A 20,311-nucleotide genomic window follows, 5' to 3' on the forward strand; every position below is an offset into this window, starting at 1 on the left:
CCAATGTCACTAACTGATCTTGTAGCAGTAACAGATATAACAGTTCCATCCAAGAAAACAATTTTGTTTTAGTAACAGGCTGCCTAAAGGCATCTACACCAACAACCCCAAAAAAATAGTATCTTCGGTGCACAATACTGCTTTATCACTAAGGTACTACCAAGCAGTTAGTCACCATATTGTAGATTGGGAGGTACTTTATGTGCCTTTTATTACTGCATAGAAATACTGCTAAGGACTTGAGTTTGAGACTGCATACCCACTTCAAAACTTACATTCTTTATCTTGTTCTTTGAGAGAAACAATCTTAGCTCATTTGTTAAACTAGTTGATCTGCAAGCTGCCACATCTTCAGAATGACTGGTAGGAAACACAACAACCTCTTCTCTACTAGCAGTAAAGCATCCCTAAGATTGCTTTTTCCTGTAATTATATTTTTAGCTTTGTCCTTTCCAGGTGACTCTTGGCAAGACTCTAGAAGCAGCTATTTGAAGATTAAATGTTTCAGCTCCTTGAGAAATTATTCCTGATTTGTGCTTCAATCACAGATTTTCTACAGAGACACAATTTTACAAGCATTTTGGCTTAGCAATCAAGGAGTGGAAAATGATTGGAAATAACCAGCACCCTTTTACTTTTTTCTTTTTCCAGAGACAGTATTTCAGTAGTCCATGAAAGTGCTCATGGAATTCCAGAAGTGTCATTACCCAAAAGCCAAAGTTGTGGGAACATAGTGACATAAATGTGATGAAACTGATGTCATCCAATACCAGTGGAAATTAATTGGACCTGCACAGCCAATTCAGTCCCCAGTGACAATAGAACACAATGATATGAGACTTCTTAGGATGAGCAAAAAAAAAAGGGATATAAATATTCCAGGAAAAATTTGTAGAGAAATAAATGTCACTGCAAAAACCATTATCTGTTTTGTACAGAAGAAAAATAGCTGCTATTGAAGGAGTGACTATACAGAAGCTCTACTTACAATTCCTGGCCTTCAGAAAAAGTTTTCTTTGATTTATTTTTGTATCTGTTTCAACTTATAATCATACCTGTTTGTACTGAACAACTCAGCCTGCTGCTCAGTTACCGGAAAGAGTATTTTTGGGTTTTATGTAGTTGTTGAAATAAAGAGAAATAATATTTTGACGGAAACATCCAGATCTTATGACATTGTCGGCTGAAGGTTACTAAATTGAATGAGTGAAATAGATTCTCTGGGTTAAAAAGGCTTGAAAATTTAGAAGCACAAAAATTTATCAACTCCCACCAGAGCTTTCTAAATTGGACAATAATATTCTTGTAAAAGACTGGTTAACTAACAGCAAGAATTTTGAAGTTTAGATTATTTTATTTGATAATGCCATGGATCTTATAATACAAGATTTAATCTTTAGATAAGATTAAAGCTAATTATAAAGCTCCGAATACAAAAAGCTTACATTTCAGGTTGTTCTAAAACTGTTCTGCATAATGTATCTGAAAAAAAAACCTCCTTGAATGTAGATGTGTGGTTGAAAGCCTGGTATTATAGCAGACCGCTTATTTTCTACTGCAAAGCTAGATTAAAAAGTAGAATTCAGTAACTATTATAATAATCTCCAACTGGAAACACACATTTTTTGTGACAATTAAATGCTTGGCTTTTATGAACATTATTAAATATTATTTGAAAGACTTGTTAAATACATCTATAGAGTTGGGTTTAAATAATAGCATCTCATCAGCTTCTTCAGACACAGAGTGGGAAGGACTTACCACAGCTCTCCAGAAGTATTCATTCAGACACAACAAGACCTATATGGATGAGTCTTCTCATGGACTTCCATTAATATGTGCAACAGGTGCACTTTATATTCCTGTGTGATTATGGAAAGTAGGTTTGGGAGCACTGAGTTTTGCACTGCAATCTGATGAAATGTCAAAAGAGGTCTGAAATTAATAAAACTTCAAATTTCCCCCAGACTTATCAAATCATACAGAGAAACTTCTGCATAAAAACATGTTAGTCAAACAAAGAACTGGGACTGACTGAGAGTGCAACCAAAAATCTGTGGTGTCCTTTCTTTAATTTCCCATTTTCATTTCTTGACCAAGTCCTGCACATTCATTTTAAATATTTTTTCCTTAAATAAAGACATATAACTTAGATATATATCTCTAGAATTTTGCTTACAAAAGCAGTTAATGATAATTGAAATAAACATAGAACTTTGAAAGGTATTTCAAGAAAGCTCATCCCGTAGAATTTGAGCTAAATTTTATGATCACTTCTTTATTGATCAGAGATTATTTTAAAATAGGCTAATGAGAGATTAAAAAACATTCAGCAACTATAGTCTTCCAAGACAATACAAAAATGCTGGGGAGAAGATCCTGGTCAAGGATAATATCATAAACAATATAATTTGTGTGATTTTAGTCAGTTGCTTGCAACCCACATAGACCCTGCCTCTGATGGAGGCTGTGACAGCATTGATGCTGAAGGTGGAGGAACTTCCTGGAAAAAGTAGAAGAATTTTTTTTGCATGGCTCAGTAATATGAGAAATAGGTATCATGAGTGTAGTTTCTGTCAGATGTAAACCAACATGTGAATAGGTAGAATTATTAAAATAATTCTAGCATAGCTTCTGAGAACAAAATTAGTAAATTATATTTTTAAAAACCATCAAAGTACAAAAAAAAAGGCAAATTTGTGCTAGTGAAAGGAAGAATAGCAATGTCACCCATAGACATCCAAGTGGATCACTTAACTATGAATTTATGGTCTAAAACCTACCTATTGCTGAAATAATACATCTTGACATGACTAGACTATCATGTATTGCCAACGATTTATTAGCTCTTAGTTGAAATGGTCATCTTTTTAGACTAAGGCTTGATCAAAAGACTGTAATTTTCTCTGTAGTCACTCCTGCCTTAAATACATGGAAATATCAGAATATTTTTAAGTTTCTTAAATCACCAGCCATTTGGAACAGTAATAGTCCATTCTTGTCTTGATGTCTTTCAAGGCAGTAATGAAGCATCACTGGAACTCTGTCAGAACATTGATAAAATCTTATTATTGGTAAATGATAACTCTACTGCTAAATTTGGGAGACATAATTCTATCCAAAAATTAATGGTAAATGAGAATAAATACCTGTTCAGTTAACAATTCCATTCATACATTACATAATGTTGAAAAGTAAGCTTTAAAAAACTTTCTTTTTAAAAAGCTGTTAAAAGTAATTTAATCTTCCAGGCACAAGTCGCTAATCATTGTTATCCATTTCTCAAAAAGTTTTAGAATTATAGGAGATATATAATTTGTCAGATGTGAATACATGGAAGTTATCAGGCAAGGCCCTATGGAATAGCTACCTCATATTCTCCACTTGCAAGGTTTTAAAAATATTAAGCTATAGAAATTACTCTTTTTTTTTTTTTTTTACTAATAACAATTGCATAGTTTCTCCTTTTTGTGAAAAGTATGATAAATTTAGGAAAGTTGGAGTCATCCTCATTTTTACCAAAGGCAAAGAGTTTTTATGGTATAGTCTTTACAGCTATCTGATTTTTTTTATGTTAATTGTGACACGGTGCATTAGTATGTGTTAAAACACAAAGACATTGCTACAATTCTTTGGCATAAATTTGCACCATGGCAAACAGAATAAGCAAAAAGGAATTTCATTTTGTGAAATGCGCTACATTTCAAATCCCTGAATCTATATTTTGATGTACTCTAAGTGAAGCAACTAAACTTACTGAGTTATGTTTGTTTAAAAAAAATGGGAAATGGCAGCCGTTTCTGAGAATAGCTACAGATTAGTTAGAAATTTTAACCGAACCATGCACACTCACTCACACAGGAGTTATGTATTAGGTCTAAAAATACATCTCGAAACGTTATTTTTCTTAATTTCTCAAAAAAGCTGTAGAACATTTAATGCTTGCTTCCATTTTAGAAACAGCATCAATATTAGTCACTGTGAAGAAAATTAACTCTATCCTAATCAAACCAGCAACATCATACCCCCCTGCAGAAACTGTTGGGACTTTCCCCTCAGGCAATACTCCCTGTTGTGAATTTGGCTACTTGGGCTCTGCAGGCTGTATTTCTACATTTCTCAGTAATTACTTTCCTGTAACTAACTTAGTTTCAAATGAAGGTTGGAGAGGAAGACTTAATGTGTATTCTGCATATACTGAAACATCTGAATCAACATTTAAATGAGGTCACATCCTGGTTCTGGCATAAATAATGTGTTTTGTCTCATTTGAATCTTTCTGGCTCTCCACCACGTTCTGCCCTTATTATGAAATGTGTGTGTTTTGTGACTGCACTTTTAAACAGAACCAAGTGCATAAATCTACTCAATGCATAAAATTTTACCGTTTCTGACCAACAGATGGAAGCCCTCGATTAAAATGTAGTCACTTTTTAATATTAATTGGGCTGAGAATCACACATGCAATAGACTTTGGCTTTAAAAAGGCTTCCTATTGAAGCAGGTTTTGGACACTGCCTTTTGCATTTACTGTATGATTGAATCTATAAATTAACTGTCTCAAAATACACAACAATTCCAAAAGAGCATTTCTAAAATCTTATACTCAAAAACTGTGAGGATGAAACAGGTGCTTATCACATCTTTCTAAAACTTTTTTTGGTTCATTTCTCATTTTAGTCGTGGAGGAATGAGATGGATTAAACAGAAAATATTTTGTTTGTATGTACTTTCACATTCTACCACTGTGCACTTTCATCTGAGCTTTCATTCAGTTAAGATACATTTATCCTTGCCTATTTACAAAAAAAGTTCTGATAAACAATTTTTGGATTAAAAAATAGTGATTGTGGGAATACTAAACTATGAACTATGATTATCAAAAATATAGTATCAGTTCATGATACTATAGTTTAAACATGTCAAAAATCAGAGGAATTATTGAGGGGCCAAGGGAGCTCTGAAATTCAAATACTAACCTGTTGATTCTTTTTTTTAAGAAAGGAAATATGGTATAATTTCTTTGCAGCATATAACATTTTTCTCAGGTTTAAGTTTTAAGGAATTTTAATGCTGTAGATGAAAAATTGATATAGGAAAATTTATTTGCTAGTTCTGAATGGAAAAATTGTCTACATGAACTTCATTATGCCTTCTTCCCTCTAAGATGATATCATTCTTAACAGACGCAAAAGACGAAACTTTAGCTTGTGACCTAGCATAATATTATTAAAGAAGATTTTTATTAGATTCTGTCCTCAAATAACCTGGTACAGTGTAACTTTTTCTGTAATTAAACTTTCACTTTCCATTTACACTCATTAGATAAAAGGAATTAATTTCTTAAGGTGGTGGCCATCTTGAACACCTGGACAACTGAGTGACTTAGACTACAAAACCTGTAAAATCACAAATGTTGGGCAATAATCCTACTTCTTGATGTTTAACTGTGAAAGCGTGAAATGGAGATCTTAGGGAAAATTTATAATAAGTGTGCCTGAAAACTTAAAAGAAATCTTGTGCATAGAGCAACCAATTCAGAACTACAACCAAAATAATTTTTCTTTAATTCTACTGCCCTTCATGGATTTACATTGATTTGTACCATTTCCAAAGACAAAAGTCTTGAGAAACTGAGGGATTTACTCAAACTGTGGTGGTTGGCAAAGTAGATTAAATGTTCTACACTATGAAAAATATCTTCAAGTTCCCAAAAGAAAGACTTGAAAATGTTTCACTACAAGTATAAATAAACTCTACACAGCCAGGAATCTCACCTTAATGGTACTATGTCCTTAACCATACCATAAAAATCAGCAGTTTTGAATACAAGGAAAAAGAAAACCCAATGAATTCTATTTTACTGTACAGAAAAACTATTCATCATTATTACCAAATGCTAATGGACAATTTAAATCAGAGAAATGCAATCTATTTTTTTAACTTTACTGCAGATATTTAAAAATTGCAATTTGATGAAAAATTATCATGACTTTTTTCACACACAATGTTGTGCTTCACGTCATATCAAACATATTAAATTATATTTTTTTCTGGGGTCTCAGAGAAATAGGAAAATAAAAAGAAAAAAGGCAATGAAACTAATATAATAATTAGTTCAAAAATTTTTATGTAGAGCTTCTTATCCGAACCAGCATATCAATGAGACAGCAAGTTAACTGAGAGAATTGCAAAATAAACTGGTTTTGAGGTGGTTATTGGATAAAAGGCACCTACAACTCTAATTATAAATCTGTGTGTGTAACTCCAAACATAAAAGTATAAAATAATATTTAGGGCCTGATGTTTAGAAGTCATCAAACTTTCTCTAGACATTTTGTGCAAAAGTACTTTGGCATCATAGAAAACTTTTAAACATTTGAACAGAAGTTCAGGAAAATTCCCTTATGTCAACTTTTAGCTCACTTGAGAGACAAGCAACCATGATTCAAAAACATTTTCTGAATTATTTTAATATATGTAAAGAACAGTCTGATGAGGAGAAACACTATAGAGTGGGGAAACACCATAGAGTAACCATAGATTTAAAAGTTCATTCAAATGGATTGTAAAATATTTATATTCTGCATTAAAGAGGGGAAAAGCTTATTCTTTGTTCTTTTGTATTCTGGAGGAATATCAGAACCATTGCCTTGTCAACTTTTGATCAAATTCTAGCCTGAAAACTTATTATTATGTTTATTTATCTGTATGAAAAATATTATATGTATATGTAAACATACTGTCACACAAATATCCATTTTGTTAAAAAAAAAAAAAAAGATTCTGTGAATCCTGCCTTATTTTTTTAACTGAAATTGATATTACGCTTAAAAAGATTTTCTGAGGAATATAGAAATCCTGCCATCCTCCTTGTTTCCTTGGTCCTTCCTTGGTCCTGGGCTCTTTGTATCTCGAAAAATAACTGTAGAGTATAAGTTTGCTTCCAGGCAGTTTACAATGATTGAGGTTTGAACAATGTTGAGCAACCTCTTGTACCAGTACTCTTGATACCTAAATTGTTAATGTGTAAAAAAATCAATAATGAAAGTAGTCTGAAATAAGCAGCATAATTGCATATCATATGAAATTTGATTTAAATCTTTGGTGAAAGGAGAATTTGAGATGTTTAAATTAGTCATGGATTTTTGTGTGTGTTGAAAATTGCATCAAATATTCAAGTTGAATGGAACACCTGGGGCCAAGTCTACCGAAAAACAGCAGTGTCATGGTACTGAGCAATGCAGCCAGTGTTTAAGCTAAATACAGTGCACTTTATAAAATGTTTGGGGACAGTCACATAAACAAGCAACATCAAAGATGGTATTGAATGGATAGATTATAAAATATGCCAGGTGGTGGAATTTGGCTCAACCCCTTGTTGATGTGAATGACTCACTGTACAGAGCATCATCTTGGAGAGAGAGAGGTGAAGTTCCCCGTAAAAAGAAGACTTAGCACGAGGACAGTAGGTCAATGCTCTAGAATTACTGCAGATGTGCTGTGTCACCATGACATTTTTCTGAAAAATCCCTTTGCCAGGATTTTTTCTCCTGAGAAGCTGAGAAGCCTCAGAGGAAAAGAAAAACAATAATTATCTGCTGCTGTGGAATGCAACAGGTGCATCTTTGATTGATCCATGCTGGTTGTTTCTAGTTAATGACCAGTCAAAGATGCAGCTGGGTCAGACTCTCGGAGAGTAACGAGCTTTTATTATCATTCCTTTCTATTCCTGTCCAGACTTCTGATGAATCCTTTCTCTCTATTTTTTGGTATAGTTTTAATGCAGCATTTTTAATATAATATACATCATAATATAATAAATCAGCCGTCTGAAAAATGGTGTCAAGATTCTCATCTCTTCCCTTGTCCTGAGACCCCTTGAACACAGTCACAGTGCTGCTCAGTGACACTGCCTGCTCAGAACAGCCTCATCACGGAGTTCTGTCTTCAGATGTAGAAAAGAGTTGCTCTACAAATAACTTTTAATGGCTTGAGAAGAAACAGTTGTGTGTAATCAAGATGCAAAAATCCAAACTCTCTTCTTTCTTTAGCCACATGTGTTTCAATAGGTTCAGGTTAAGGAGGAAGGAAAGGAGAGACAGGGGATATGGGGATAACCGGCTCTTCTGTCTGCAAAGATTTGAAATCACGTCCCTTCTGTGAATATTTTATTATTGCACTCCAAGGTATTCTGAAGACCCTCCTGGAGGTAATATAGCATGAAGTAGTTCAACACTCACTGGTCCAGAGAATATGAACATGACTTTAGACTACATTTAGGAAAATCACATGGGAATCAGTCTGGTTCTACGTCTGGCCCTGGCTCCATTAAACACTTCAGATAAAAATATAGGTCTTTAGCATCAGGAATGGAATTCAGATTTACCTGTCTTAGGCAAGTGCTCTGGTGACTATGCAAAACAATGAATGTGGGGTTTTGGCCTGTTGAATCAATATGCATATACTACCATAGCTAAAAAGAGTAAATCAAATGCTTCAGGGAAAATAGGAAACTGAAAAAAGGTGCCCCTAAATCCTAAATCAATGTTGTAGCCGTTGAAGTGCTGGTTAATTAAACTTCCTCCTCCATAAAAATGATTACCCCTTCTCTGATTTAGAATAAAAATAATTAATTGTTTGAACCTAACAGAAAGACAATAAAGGAGGTTGAAAACACATGCGGTTTTTTTAGCATTCCTTAGTTTCTAGCTTAAGGTACTGAGCTATGCAATGGCGTTTTGGCTGCCATTCCTAAGCTTGCTGTGTGGTTTATAAAGAAGCTACTGCCTACTATGGCAGTTGTAAAAGTCAGGCGCTGCAGAACTTGGTGCTGTGATGTCTCCATTCCCTTTATGAACCTACAAGAAAAATGGATCTACTTGTAGAGAAGGACAGTATCCTAATCCATCTGGATCTAAAGAGTGGCTGAACCGGATGGCAGACATTCACATTCTCCTGCTCCTCTCAAAGAGAAAACTAATTCCAGGCTCACATGACCTACATGAAGGCCTATTTACCCAAGCTTTGGATTATAAGGGACTTTATTGTCTTTTGCTGTTGTGTTCTTTTGAAGATCTATTTAAGTGCTTATTTGAATCTCTGTATTCTTTAAAAAAAAAAAAATCAACCCACAGCTTTTTACAGTCTTGAAGATTTAATTCTTAAGTTATGGAAAAGCGAAACAGACTAACTTGCACAACATAACATTTTGTTCAGCATAAATAAATTGCTAAACTGGGCACCGAATAGGTAAATGTGATATAATGGCCTACCAATTCAGTTAAATAAAGAGTACAAAATGCCATCAGAATAATTTAAGAAATAACTGTGTCACACATTTTGCAATGTGACATTTTTAAATTGTAAAGAATTGGGGGAAGGAAAACTGAGGGAATTGGGAAGTCAGAATCAAAAGTGAATATTTAGTGACTAAAAGAATGCTTTAAGCTGGGTTAAAAGTTGACAGAAGTTAAAAGAGCCTAATTCTATAAAATACTGGAGCTTCTTGTGTATTTCTTTATGGAGCTGAGCTGGCAGAAGTGAGATCAATTATTTCAATAGGGTTTCAATCAGGGCATGGATAGTTTTAAAATAAATTATTTGAATGAATTACTCCTGAAATATTTATTTATAATTTATTCCTTTTCTGGAGTGGATAAGGGAACTTAATATGTATGGTTTCTTTAAAGTTTGGGGATAATATATTCTTGAATAATTTTTCCATTATTCACATTCTTCTACCAGTACAACTTGAAATTTATCATACTGACTGCACAAAGGACTTCCGCACAATTTCTCTGACTTCAAGAGTTAGTAAATGAATGACTTAAATTTCTTTGGAAAAAAATAATTCTGAAGTACAATGGATTTCTACTACGCTTCTGAAGAAAAAAAAAAAAGAATGGCTTTTTTCTTGAGTGGCAATGACAGCATATGGGAGAGTAAGATTTTACAGAGGAACAATAAAGAGAATATCCTACAGAATGCTTTTTAAAATGAAAATTATATAAAATTGCCTTTTACAACTGCTGAATTTCACTATTCTACTATAATAAATTGTATATATGGTACAAAATGTAAGAACATGTGGGCTATGGGTCAAAGTTGGCTCTGTTCAAGAGAAACTGGCTATATCCCCAAGCTAAACTGAATGGAGGTTAGAACTACATCAATAAAAAAGACTTGAAAAATTGTTAGTTTCAGTAAGCAAGAGTACAGACTGAGTATCAGTTGAAATACCCAAAATATTTCTGGATTTCTTATTTTTTTGTATTTTCAAACTGGCATGTTTGATATGGAAAAGTTATTAGCAAGCACAGAGCACATACACCCTGATAAGTAAGTCTTGTGAAGATCATTCAGTCCCCATAAACCAAGATATTGAGACACTCCAGTATTTCAAGTCTGGAGAAAAAAAGTTTTATTCATTGGACTGAAATAGTTTGTGATAATACATTCAAACAAGGATTGTTAATAAAAAATCCACAAAATAATAGCAATAGAGAAATGCAGAGATGACACGATTAATTTTGCCTTTTGCCTGCATGTGGGTCGGTCACTCTTGATATGATACAAATTTTCAGTCACTGCATCATAAAATAAGTCCTGGTGTAGTCAGCACTTACCTATTGCTGCCCCTAACAAAGTGCCAACAGCTTTTGGAGAAGCATTTATGCTGAAACTTTTCCCCCTCCCTTCATGGAGTCCTGTGAGGTAAGTAGGAAAATCACACGTTTGTCTGTTTTCTGTGTATTTTCTGTCTTCTTCGGCCAGTTCTACTGTGTCTTTGATATTCAGGCTGCTCCTTGGTACAAATCCTTATCGATGGAGGGGTTGCAGTGCTGTCCATTGGCATTGTACGTGTCACTGAAAATTCAACACGAAACTCTGATTCCAAGAAAAAGTTACACAGCATATTCTCTGCCAGGAGCCTGATGCACTAACACAGTGCGCCACAGGACATAGCGCACTTCAGTACATACAGATCCTGTGATCTCTGCATGCAAACACTGCACTGGACCTCTCCCCCTTCATTTGGCCTCATTAGATTAATGATGTGTGCAATATCGTGCACCTTTATTCTCATGTTTTTACTGATCTGTGCACGAACAACACTCTATTGCACTATGTTTGTACTCTTGAATGCTGTTTTAAAGTAAAAATGGTATTCCTTCTACTAATTCCTTACATTTAACTTTGGATCTATAAATATTTTGGCCATTTTTGTGCCTGTTTTCATAAGGTATGAATCTCGTACTTTTTCTTCTTTTCAGGTGCTGTTTTGAGGCATCATACATCACTTTCCTAGCCAGTCATTTTCTATTTATGCTTTATCTCCTCACACTAGGCCATTATGATGCACTGAGTTGTCATGTTGGTGTGTGTTATTATACAAATATAACCAGATGTGACATAACGCAATGCTAAAGGGCAGCTAGAATTACTCCCATTTCCAGACCAGGAAATTATTGTCACTGGGAATATCCATCCATGGAGGATGCTTCTGAGCTGCAATGAATGCCCACTCTTGTGTTTATTCTGTCTTACATAAGGATAAAGAGGACAGACAAAAATGCAATTACATATGTATCATCCTCAGATTAGAATTCACCTCCTCATCATTCCAGATCATAGAAAGAATGATAACTCTTTCTACAATTTATATTGATAACAATTTTGCAGTTTAGAAGGAAGTGGAGTAAATCAGTATGACTGTTGGTTTGCAAATTCCCAAGTGTGAAGAATTATTAAGAACATGAAGAACGAAGAATGAGGAACCAATGCAGAAGTAGGGGCCCAAATTACTTCAGCAGTGACCCACTGAAGATATCAAATGAAACCTAGGCATGCTTAAATGTGATGGACTTAATTTCATTTTATTCTGCCCATCAACACTACTGTTAAGGGAGTAATTGCAGCAATTACAACATTTTTGTTTTATCAGATTTAATAGGGGCACCTTATCTGTCTGGACCCAGACGAACTTTGATGGATGTGGGGACAAAAAAACCCAAAAAACACAAAAGAGACATCATTGACATTCAGCTCTCAGAGACAAAAGAAAGCACACTCTGCTCTTTGACCATGCACAGAGAACAATCTTTCTTGCTACCACCAAAATTCCTATGACATTTTTGGATGGGGTGCCAGTAACAAAGAATATCCTTCTTGGTGGCTCTCAGCATGTGCCTTTGAACGGCTCCTCTAAGTGCATGGGCAGGAGCTCTCAATCTGGTGAGCACTCATGATTCCACTATAGCTTGTAAGGATAGAACAGTGCAGAGAATTGATTGAAGGCATTCCTACAATTCTTGTTTTAAGTATAGTCATATGGACCAGGAAGCATGAATGTGTCTTTCCAAACACACCTGGGAAGCTCACACTGCTATTATCTGTGTGCTACCTAGATTGTGGATAAATGGTGGAAGAGACACTTTCCCAGTGCATTTTACAGTGCTTACTTATGAGGTAAGTTCATCAAAAAAGTGTGTTGTCTGATTCACAAGCAGAAAGGCAGCATTATTTCATGGCCGTCTGATGAAAAAGCCTGCCATAAAAAACTATCTTTACCAGCTTGTCAGCACATTTATTTGAATGATGTTATCATTAGAGTGAAGTGTAATTTACTGCCTGAGATATGCTTAAATGCATAATGCAATAGCTTTTGTGTCTTAAAAGAGTATGTGTATATATGCTAAAAGGAAAACATATTGAGGTAGTTTGATAACATTATCTTCTACCTTTCCAAGGCAAATCTTTATTAAAAATCATCTTCAAGGTGTTTCTCTTTTCCTCTATTGCTGGAAGTGAAAGTCGCACATATTCCTGTCTGGGATAAAGTCGGATTGCTCCAAAGTTCCACTTTGAAAGCTCAAGGCAAATAAACCCCTAGGTGAAATCTTGGCATTATTCAAAGAGACATTTAGGGCATTCTAACTCACAACATTAGAGCATCTGTCAGGAAAGGTGCTGTCATTTGCCACCTGATCTAATTACTTCTGACAACAGATGTGAGTTAACTGCAAAAACTCAACATCCTTAATAAGCTGATCAAATTTCATTAACAAAGCATGAATGCTAACAAGATTATAAAATATAGTGCAGTTTATGCTCAATGTATAAGTAAGAGTGAAATTACGTTTAATAGGTGAAAGGGCAGGTTAATTGGAGGTAAAAGTTACCTTGTTGCTCATCCATGTATTTAGTTTAATTACCAGGAAATTAACTGTTTATTAACAATCGATAATTGCATAGCATCTATGGTGGTTAGTACTCCTAAAACAGTAAAATTCCCCCTATCTTCTAACGGAATTTCCCAGCCTATTTGCTTTTCTTCAGAGTTATTTTGGTTTGAATTTTGAACACAACTTTTACTAAAGGTTTTATGGAATGTTTCTTCAGGACACAGAATCTCAGACTTACAAAACGGAGATATTCTGGTTAATTTTTCAGATTGTAATACCAGGGTCGGTTGAGGAAAAACAACAAATACCCGGAAATAAAAATGTTTATTCTTTACCTACCCCTACCATGTTTAGCTCTATTTCATTAAATCAAGCCTTCAGTTCTCCAAGCATTAAAAACACTACAACCCCTTCAGTTAAAAAAAAAAAAAAAAATCCCTTCATAAATCCTAAAAATTATTATACTGAAAAAATGTTTTTGCAGTAGGCATATTGATATACAGCCACTGAACTGTATTTATTGCCACCACCACTGAGTGATAAAATTTATTATAAGTTTCTGGTTCTAGGAAAAAGTCTATGAGAAATCTCACACTGCATCCATCCTTTATAAAATTATTAACTTCTTAGTTGCTGTTTTTCCAAGTGTTTGACTATAGTTTACATTCTTAAGTATTAAATGCTTTTCAGGAAAGATATCAGTATGTTTGACTCAGTCATTAAAATTTTATTACGGTTCACTCTGTTTTTAAAATAGCTTAATGATATATGCTTCCATATTTCTATACCTGTAAGCTTAATTGTTGTGCACCATATACACAATTAAAGCTTTCATTGTAAACTGCCTCAACTATTACCACTGTAATAAACATTTTAGATTAATTGAGAATAAGTATTGTGTCACCTTTTGGGTTGTTTTCAGTTACATCAACCAGGTATGCCACAAAACTGTTCTGTACTTGCTTAATGTCATTAAATTAATGTATCCACCACAATTTGATCTACAAAATTTAAGTCTGTTTAAAAAAGTTAGTGGGTTTTTGTGAGAAGAATTGCATAAATAAGACGTACATCAGGCCCAAACTTAAAATATGTACTGTGTGATCTTACAAATTGCCTTAAGAAAACCACATCCAGAAAATTCTGAGTATCAGATACTGAGAATCTCACAGGAATATGTTAAATTTTTCTGATGGCAATAAATTTAATAAGCCTCCTCAATATTTTAAGAAAGGCTTCTCTGGTCCCCTTTGCTTTGTGATTCTGTTCCTCAAAGATTTTTTTTTAAAAAGACTGAATATTTAAAAGTGGGTATGGACAAGGACAAATTCAAAATGAGATCAGCGTTTTTGAGGGTATATGTGGTGTTGAAGGCATCTTATTTGCACTGCATAAGTTGCAGCCATAAATTAAAACCAAGCAAATACCTCTACTTGGACATGAATGCATAACTTCAGATCTGATCCAAATTCTTCTTTAGCAGAAGAGCTGATTTTTCACCACTTCCTAGTCAGTAAATTGAAAGAACAAACATTGACACAAAGATTAATAATGATGACAGCTGCAGAAGCTTGTTCTACATTAGGATTGCCTCCGGTAGAATTAAATATAAAATATTTTATAATCCTGTTTTCGTGAAATTAATTTAGAGAAGCTTTTTTTTTAATTTTGTGTTAATCTCTCTGAAGAATGTAGTGACTTTTTTTTTTTTTTTTACTAGGAAACTTGAGTTAAAAGTGATAATTTAAATCCCATGGATTTTGTGAGATTGTAGAGCATGGCTAATAGATTTTCCAAATAAACCATTCCGGAAATGATACAAAACAGTACAGTATAAGAACAAGCAAGTAATTTTGGGAATTTTAGCTACTGTTAATCTCTATTTGCACCCTCCTCAACTTCAGCTCTATTCTTGCCTTTGTCCTCTTATGCTTAGTCTTGTGTTCACAGCAGCCCCACGCCACCTAACCTCCTCTTTGCTATAGGTAGGAGTTAGGATCCTGTGGTCAGAAAAATAGCTGTGAGATGGAGTTTATATGTGCAGTAAAATCAGAAAGTTGAAGTAGCTTTTTAAGTTTTCTAAATACACTTGGCTTTGGTATGGTTTCTCTGTTTTCTGCTGAACTACTGAGGTACAAAATTAATTGCATTTTCTTCAGAGGGAGGAGCTCAAACACCTTTGTTTCTGTCAAATGCAGACTTTTCACTGTCTGGTCTTCACTGACAGGTGCAAAATTCATATGTCTCATACAAACTGCATACAGATATAATTTGAGAACTTCTTATCTCTATTTGTCAGAGAGAGCCGCAGTTGATCTCCATAGAGTTTAAGATCAGATTGAGGTATGTAAAAAGACCTCCTTAGGAGTGAAGCTGGGGCTGTTTTTTCCTCAAAGGATAACTAATGCTAAATCACAAATTATTAAAAGCAGACAAGTGCCTTGAATGTTAAAATCAGTATCCTGGCTGAGAGTGAGAGCTCTCCTCCACACAATCACAGAGGTATTTATAAAAAAATTGCCTTGCAATTCCTTGTTTTTCCTGATTCTCATTATATCAGTATGAAAATGGAATCAGATAAAAAATGATTTTGTGGTTTATCACAAAGACATGTTTTTCTAAAGTGTCTTTTTCATTTGTTTGTTTGTTTCAGGAATCAATAGTTGATATAATAAACTTGCCAATCAGTCATAGGAATTTTCACTTCTTTTTTCAGTACAAATACTCATGCACTGTTGGTCATGGATTTCATCTGAGAAAAGCAAAATGTTTCTATATCTTTGGGAAACCTGCAATAGCCTGGAAAATTATGATGTTATCTGTGCACCCACTCTACTCTTCTGCTGTGCATATGCAGCAGTAAGTTTCCCTCATAAAATTCTCAGCACATAGGATACGCTGAGTATAACCAGTAAAATGCAGTTGCATTTGAGGCTAGCAAGACTTTTCTTTTCTTGAAGGCGCCTTTGACCTCCCTCATTCTCAAGTTTTTGTCTACTGCATATGTTGAACAATATAAGCATGTTTTGTGACTCCTTATTCCTTGTGTGTTCAACTGGTGTTTCTGTAGATATTGATATTTAAGAGATGTCTTGCAATGACAGTCTTTGACTAAAAATTACCTAGGGTTTTCTGTTTGCCTTCCATTATCAAGCCTCTTAATTTGAATTAGTCAGTCAGCTTCTTACTTGTGTCAGTGATGTCACACAGTGGTAATTGGTGTGAAGGTTTGATTAGTTCCTTCCTTCATGTTTTGCATTCTTATTATTTATGATTACTAGTATTTATTATTCTTGATATTGATCATAATTCCTTCAGAACACCAGCCAGTTGGATAAGGCTATGGAAAATATTAATATCACAAAACTAACAGTGAAATGCTTCAGTGAAGAACTTAAGACTAAGTCAAATATGAAATAAAAATTCATTTTAATAATTTCTGCAAATAGTTTGAGGCATGAAATATACTTGGTGTAAATGAATCTTTATATGGCAGTGGGAAAAATGATGCAGAGAAGAAATGAAATGTGATCTGGAGAAATATGACTGCTAGGACAGAAAATCCTTCATCTTAACAAAGCTCAGTTTCAGAGATGCTCCTTGAAATTCATCTTAAATTTTACCTCTTCTGAATTACTCCAGTTCAATTTACCTATATCCCATTTTACTAAACTGAATTAATTTCTCTAGTTGTAATTATTTATTGCCCACTATTATAGGAGGAGCCTTGCAAAAAGCAGCTCAACTCCACAGCAAGTTCCTTGCCCAGTTCCAGTGAAAATTCAGGCAGTGCAACTCTTACATTAGTGCTTTGGTTGACTGAGACATGGGTTGTAGGCAGGGAATATTCTGCTCTCTCAGTTCTCTTGTATTGGTGTGGTCTTCAAACTTTAAAGAATTTCTGTATTTTACAACTAAGTGGTAGGGGGTAAGGTGGCTGATTTAAGATGATGGTACCATTCCACACAAAGGGAAAGATCAATGTTTGTGGAGCAACAAAGTCTACTCAGATTATCATTATGTACTCTTCTACTTCCTCTATCTTTTATTATTTCTTCCCCTAAATTTTATGTTAAGGCTCATGTTTTATTTTCTTTGTGCATTTATAAAATACTTTATCTGGATGTATAAAAAATCCAAAAGCTATTCTAACAACAACAACAACAACAACAACAACAACAACAATTTATATAATTTTTAACGAACAAAATGTTGATGCTACTGAAATCTAAAATTTGGTCATGCATATAGGTGAAATGCCTTGCTATGAACAGAAAGATTAAAAAAGAGATACAAGAACCATCATGTAAAATCATAATCTGTCTCACATTTCTTTCCTTATGTGTTTTTTCTTTACTCTTTTGTTTCATCTTGTTGTCAGAAAACAGTGGTTTCTTGCTAATAAGTCAATTTTAATTGCCTGTTTGAAGAGGAAGAGTGAGGGATTATGACAGATGATTTTCTCCTAGAAACATGGCTTTTCTTATTAGAATTCTAAACAGTTTAAAAAACATTCAAAAGTTTCTGAGACATATGAATATATGTGTTTTTCCTAAATATTATTGGTTACCTGTGATTTTTATCAAGAGTTTGATACTATTTTTATATAAATCAGCTTTATGCTTCTGTTTGAGAATCTATGATTTAACAGGGCATAAGTAGGAAAAATATGGTATACATCAGGTCTTTATACTCAACACTGCCTTTGAATAAAATTATATCTAGATCTCGGAAAAAAGTTCAATAAAATAGGGCTGTAAAAAATAGGAAGTGCCTTTAAAAATAAAATGTTTGCTCTTAACCATCAAATATATTTCATTTTAACTCAACGTTAAATAGACAAGGTTTCAAGAAAATAATATCTTTATGCAGCATATTTATATGAAAAAATTACAGAGCCACCAATAATGAAAACCAATTTATTGATGTTGTTTCAATGGTTAAATATAAATATGGACATTTTCTAACAGGAAAAATAATATAGCTACATTAAACATTTGTTTGTCCCTCTAATAAAAAATATACACAACAGCTGCACTACTATCCTTAAGAAGTAAACACCAGCACATTTGCCATCAGGTTTAGTGACATTTTACAATGGTTGAGAGTTGTCATACTCTGGTGACTCCAGATTTGCCGTTTGAAGTTGATGTTACACCTCTGATTTCATTATCTATGCTGTAGAAAAAGCTGGCCAACTTTTCAAAGTCATTGCTTCAACAGTTATCAAGAAAGAGCTACAACTAGATTGTGCCACTGGGCTCGGCAATGCATTTTGTATCTCCTTTTTCTGCTGCTCATTGCTGGTATCCAGCTATGTGCCACTAAGAAAGTCATAAGAAAAGCACTGCTATGAGTATTATCCAAATAAGCACCAGGCTAAGCAGGCCTCGAAGCCAATTTCATCTCAACATGAGAAAGGTTTGCCTCACTTTTGTCACTGGGATTCCAAGAGACTGAAAAAGAGACCTGAATCTCTGCATGCCTGGGAGTCCTCAAATTGCCAACCTTATGTGGCACTGAAAAGGCTGGCCAAATGGCCATACTTTAGGAAATTAAACTGAGGATTTCTGAAGTTAATTCGTGTCTACCTGAAATAGAGTTTGGTGTTCATATTGGAGATATATGTTCAGTAAGTTCAAAGCCATTAATGTCAGAGTCCCTGCCTTTCCATTCCCTAAGTATCTTTCATATCTTCTGCTGCGCTCACAGTGTGCCTTATGCTTTTATTTTTAATAGTGATTCCATTGCCAAGTACATGCTGTAGCTTCTGGGAAACCATTCATAATTAGAGCAGTTTAATAACCAGAATGAATATTTATAGTATAAATTATTTGATGGATAATCTTAGTCATAAAATTATTTTCTTCATGCATTTTTGACTAGCTTTAGTGAGAGAAGCACCAATATATTCATGAAATATAATATGCTATAAATCAGCATGTTACACTGACCTGTATACTTCTCAGAGACATGGTCTCTCTCTTCATTGTAAGAAACAATATTTCAAAGAAAAACAGGAAATTGCTCTATGCCATAAATTAGTTTTTTATTTCTAACAGACATATGCTATTTTCACTCATAATCAAAACTGTTTTATTAAGCAAGATTTTCCTAAAGACAAAAAGGACCACAATGTTGTGGCAGTATTTTCATGTTGGTATTTTGTCCATATTATTTATTAATATACTTCAAGTTTTTCATTTATTGGATATGTGTGAAATGGTCTACCTGGCTCACCACCATCAATTTGAAATATTAATGCATCTTGCTTCTTTTAACTTCTTTTTAAAACATAGTTTTTTTTCCTTTAAGTGAAATATTCCATTTTGGGGTCGAATTCAAAATGGTAATATTGTTATTTCTGTTCTGTTCTGCTTGCTTCTTTCTGATGAAGTACTTCATACAATGTCATTTAACATTTCAAATATATAGTTATAGCCATTAGTTGCCTTGGTGATGAATGTGTTGTGTACCTGAGGGACAGTTGCATGTACTTTTCTGATGTATTGATGTAGATTATAATTTGACAGGAACATTCTATGTATCAGAATTTTACTGGCAAGAAAATGCCAATAATGAATTTTATGAGACTTATTAAAAATATAATTCAAAAACCATTTCTTTTATGTTTGTATTACACATTAATTTTTTCCAAGACAATTCATTAAAAGGCGTGCTACAGTCTTGTAATGGAAGTCTGCATCTTTTGGTCATCCTAAAATTTCTTTAACAAACCTTAGCAAGACAAGCTCACTGTAAAGATGAAGGCACAAACACATTAATCAGAACAAAGCTAGGATTTACAGCAGAAGCCCCAGAAGATTAAAACCCAAATAGTTGGCTGTGCTGCTCATATCAAGCTCCTTGGCAAGGAACCACATAAAGGAGGCTTACACGTCCATCATGCATATGTCAAAGGAAAATCCCTAAGCCATTCCCAGGTCTCTGACAGATAGTCCAGACCTCTGAGCTCCCGTTTCGAAGTGGAGTGGAAACAATCAGGTGGGTAAGGCTAAAGGGAAGCATTTCAGACATAGCCTTCTATGTAGCATTTCTCTCTAGATTGGCTGCTCAACATATGTTTTTAAGTGATTTTATGAACTGTTAAATTCTTCCAATTT

General features: G+C 34.1%; 1 long non-coding RNA gene across 1 annotated transcript in view; it reads left to right on the forward strand.

Annotated features, from left to right (window-relative positions):
* LOC119708423 overlaps positions 1-9,785 on the forward strand; it is a 45,876-nt gene extending 36,091 nt beyond the window's left edge. The window contains exon 5 of the long non-coding RNA XR_005259075.1: positions 652-9,785. This is a non-coding gene — a long non-coding RNA (uncharacterized LOC119708423). The remainder of the gene's footprint in view (positions 1-651) is intronic.
* The last annotated feature ends 10,526 nt before the right edge of the window (positions 9,786-20,311 follow it).

This window comes from Motacilla alba, chromosome 1A (assembly GCF_015832195.1).
Source record: "Motacilla alba alba isolate MOTALB_02 chromosome 1A, Motacilla_alba_V1.0_pri, whole genome shotgun sequence".
In the NCBI taxonomy this organism is placed as follows: domain Eukaryota; kingdom Metazoa; phylum Chordata; class Aves; order Passeriformes; family Motacillidae; genus Motacilla; species Motacilla alba.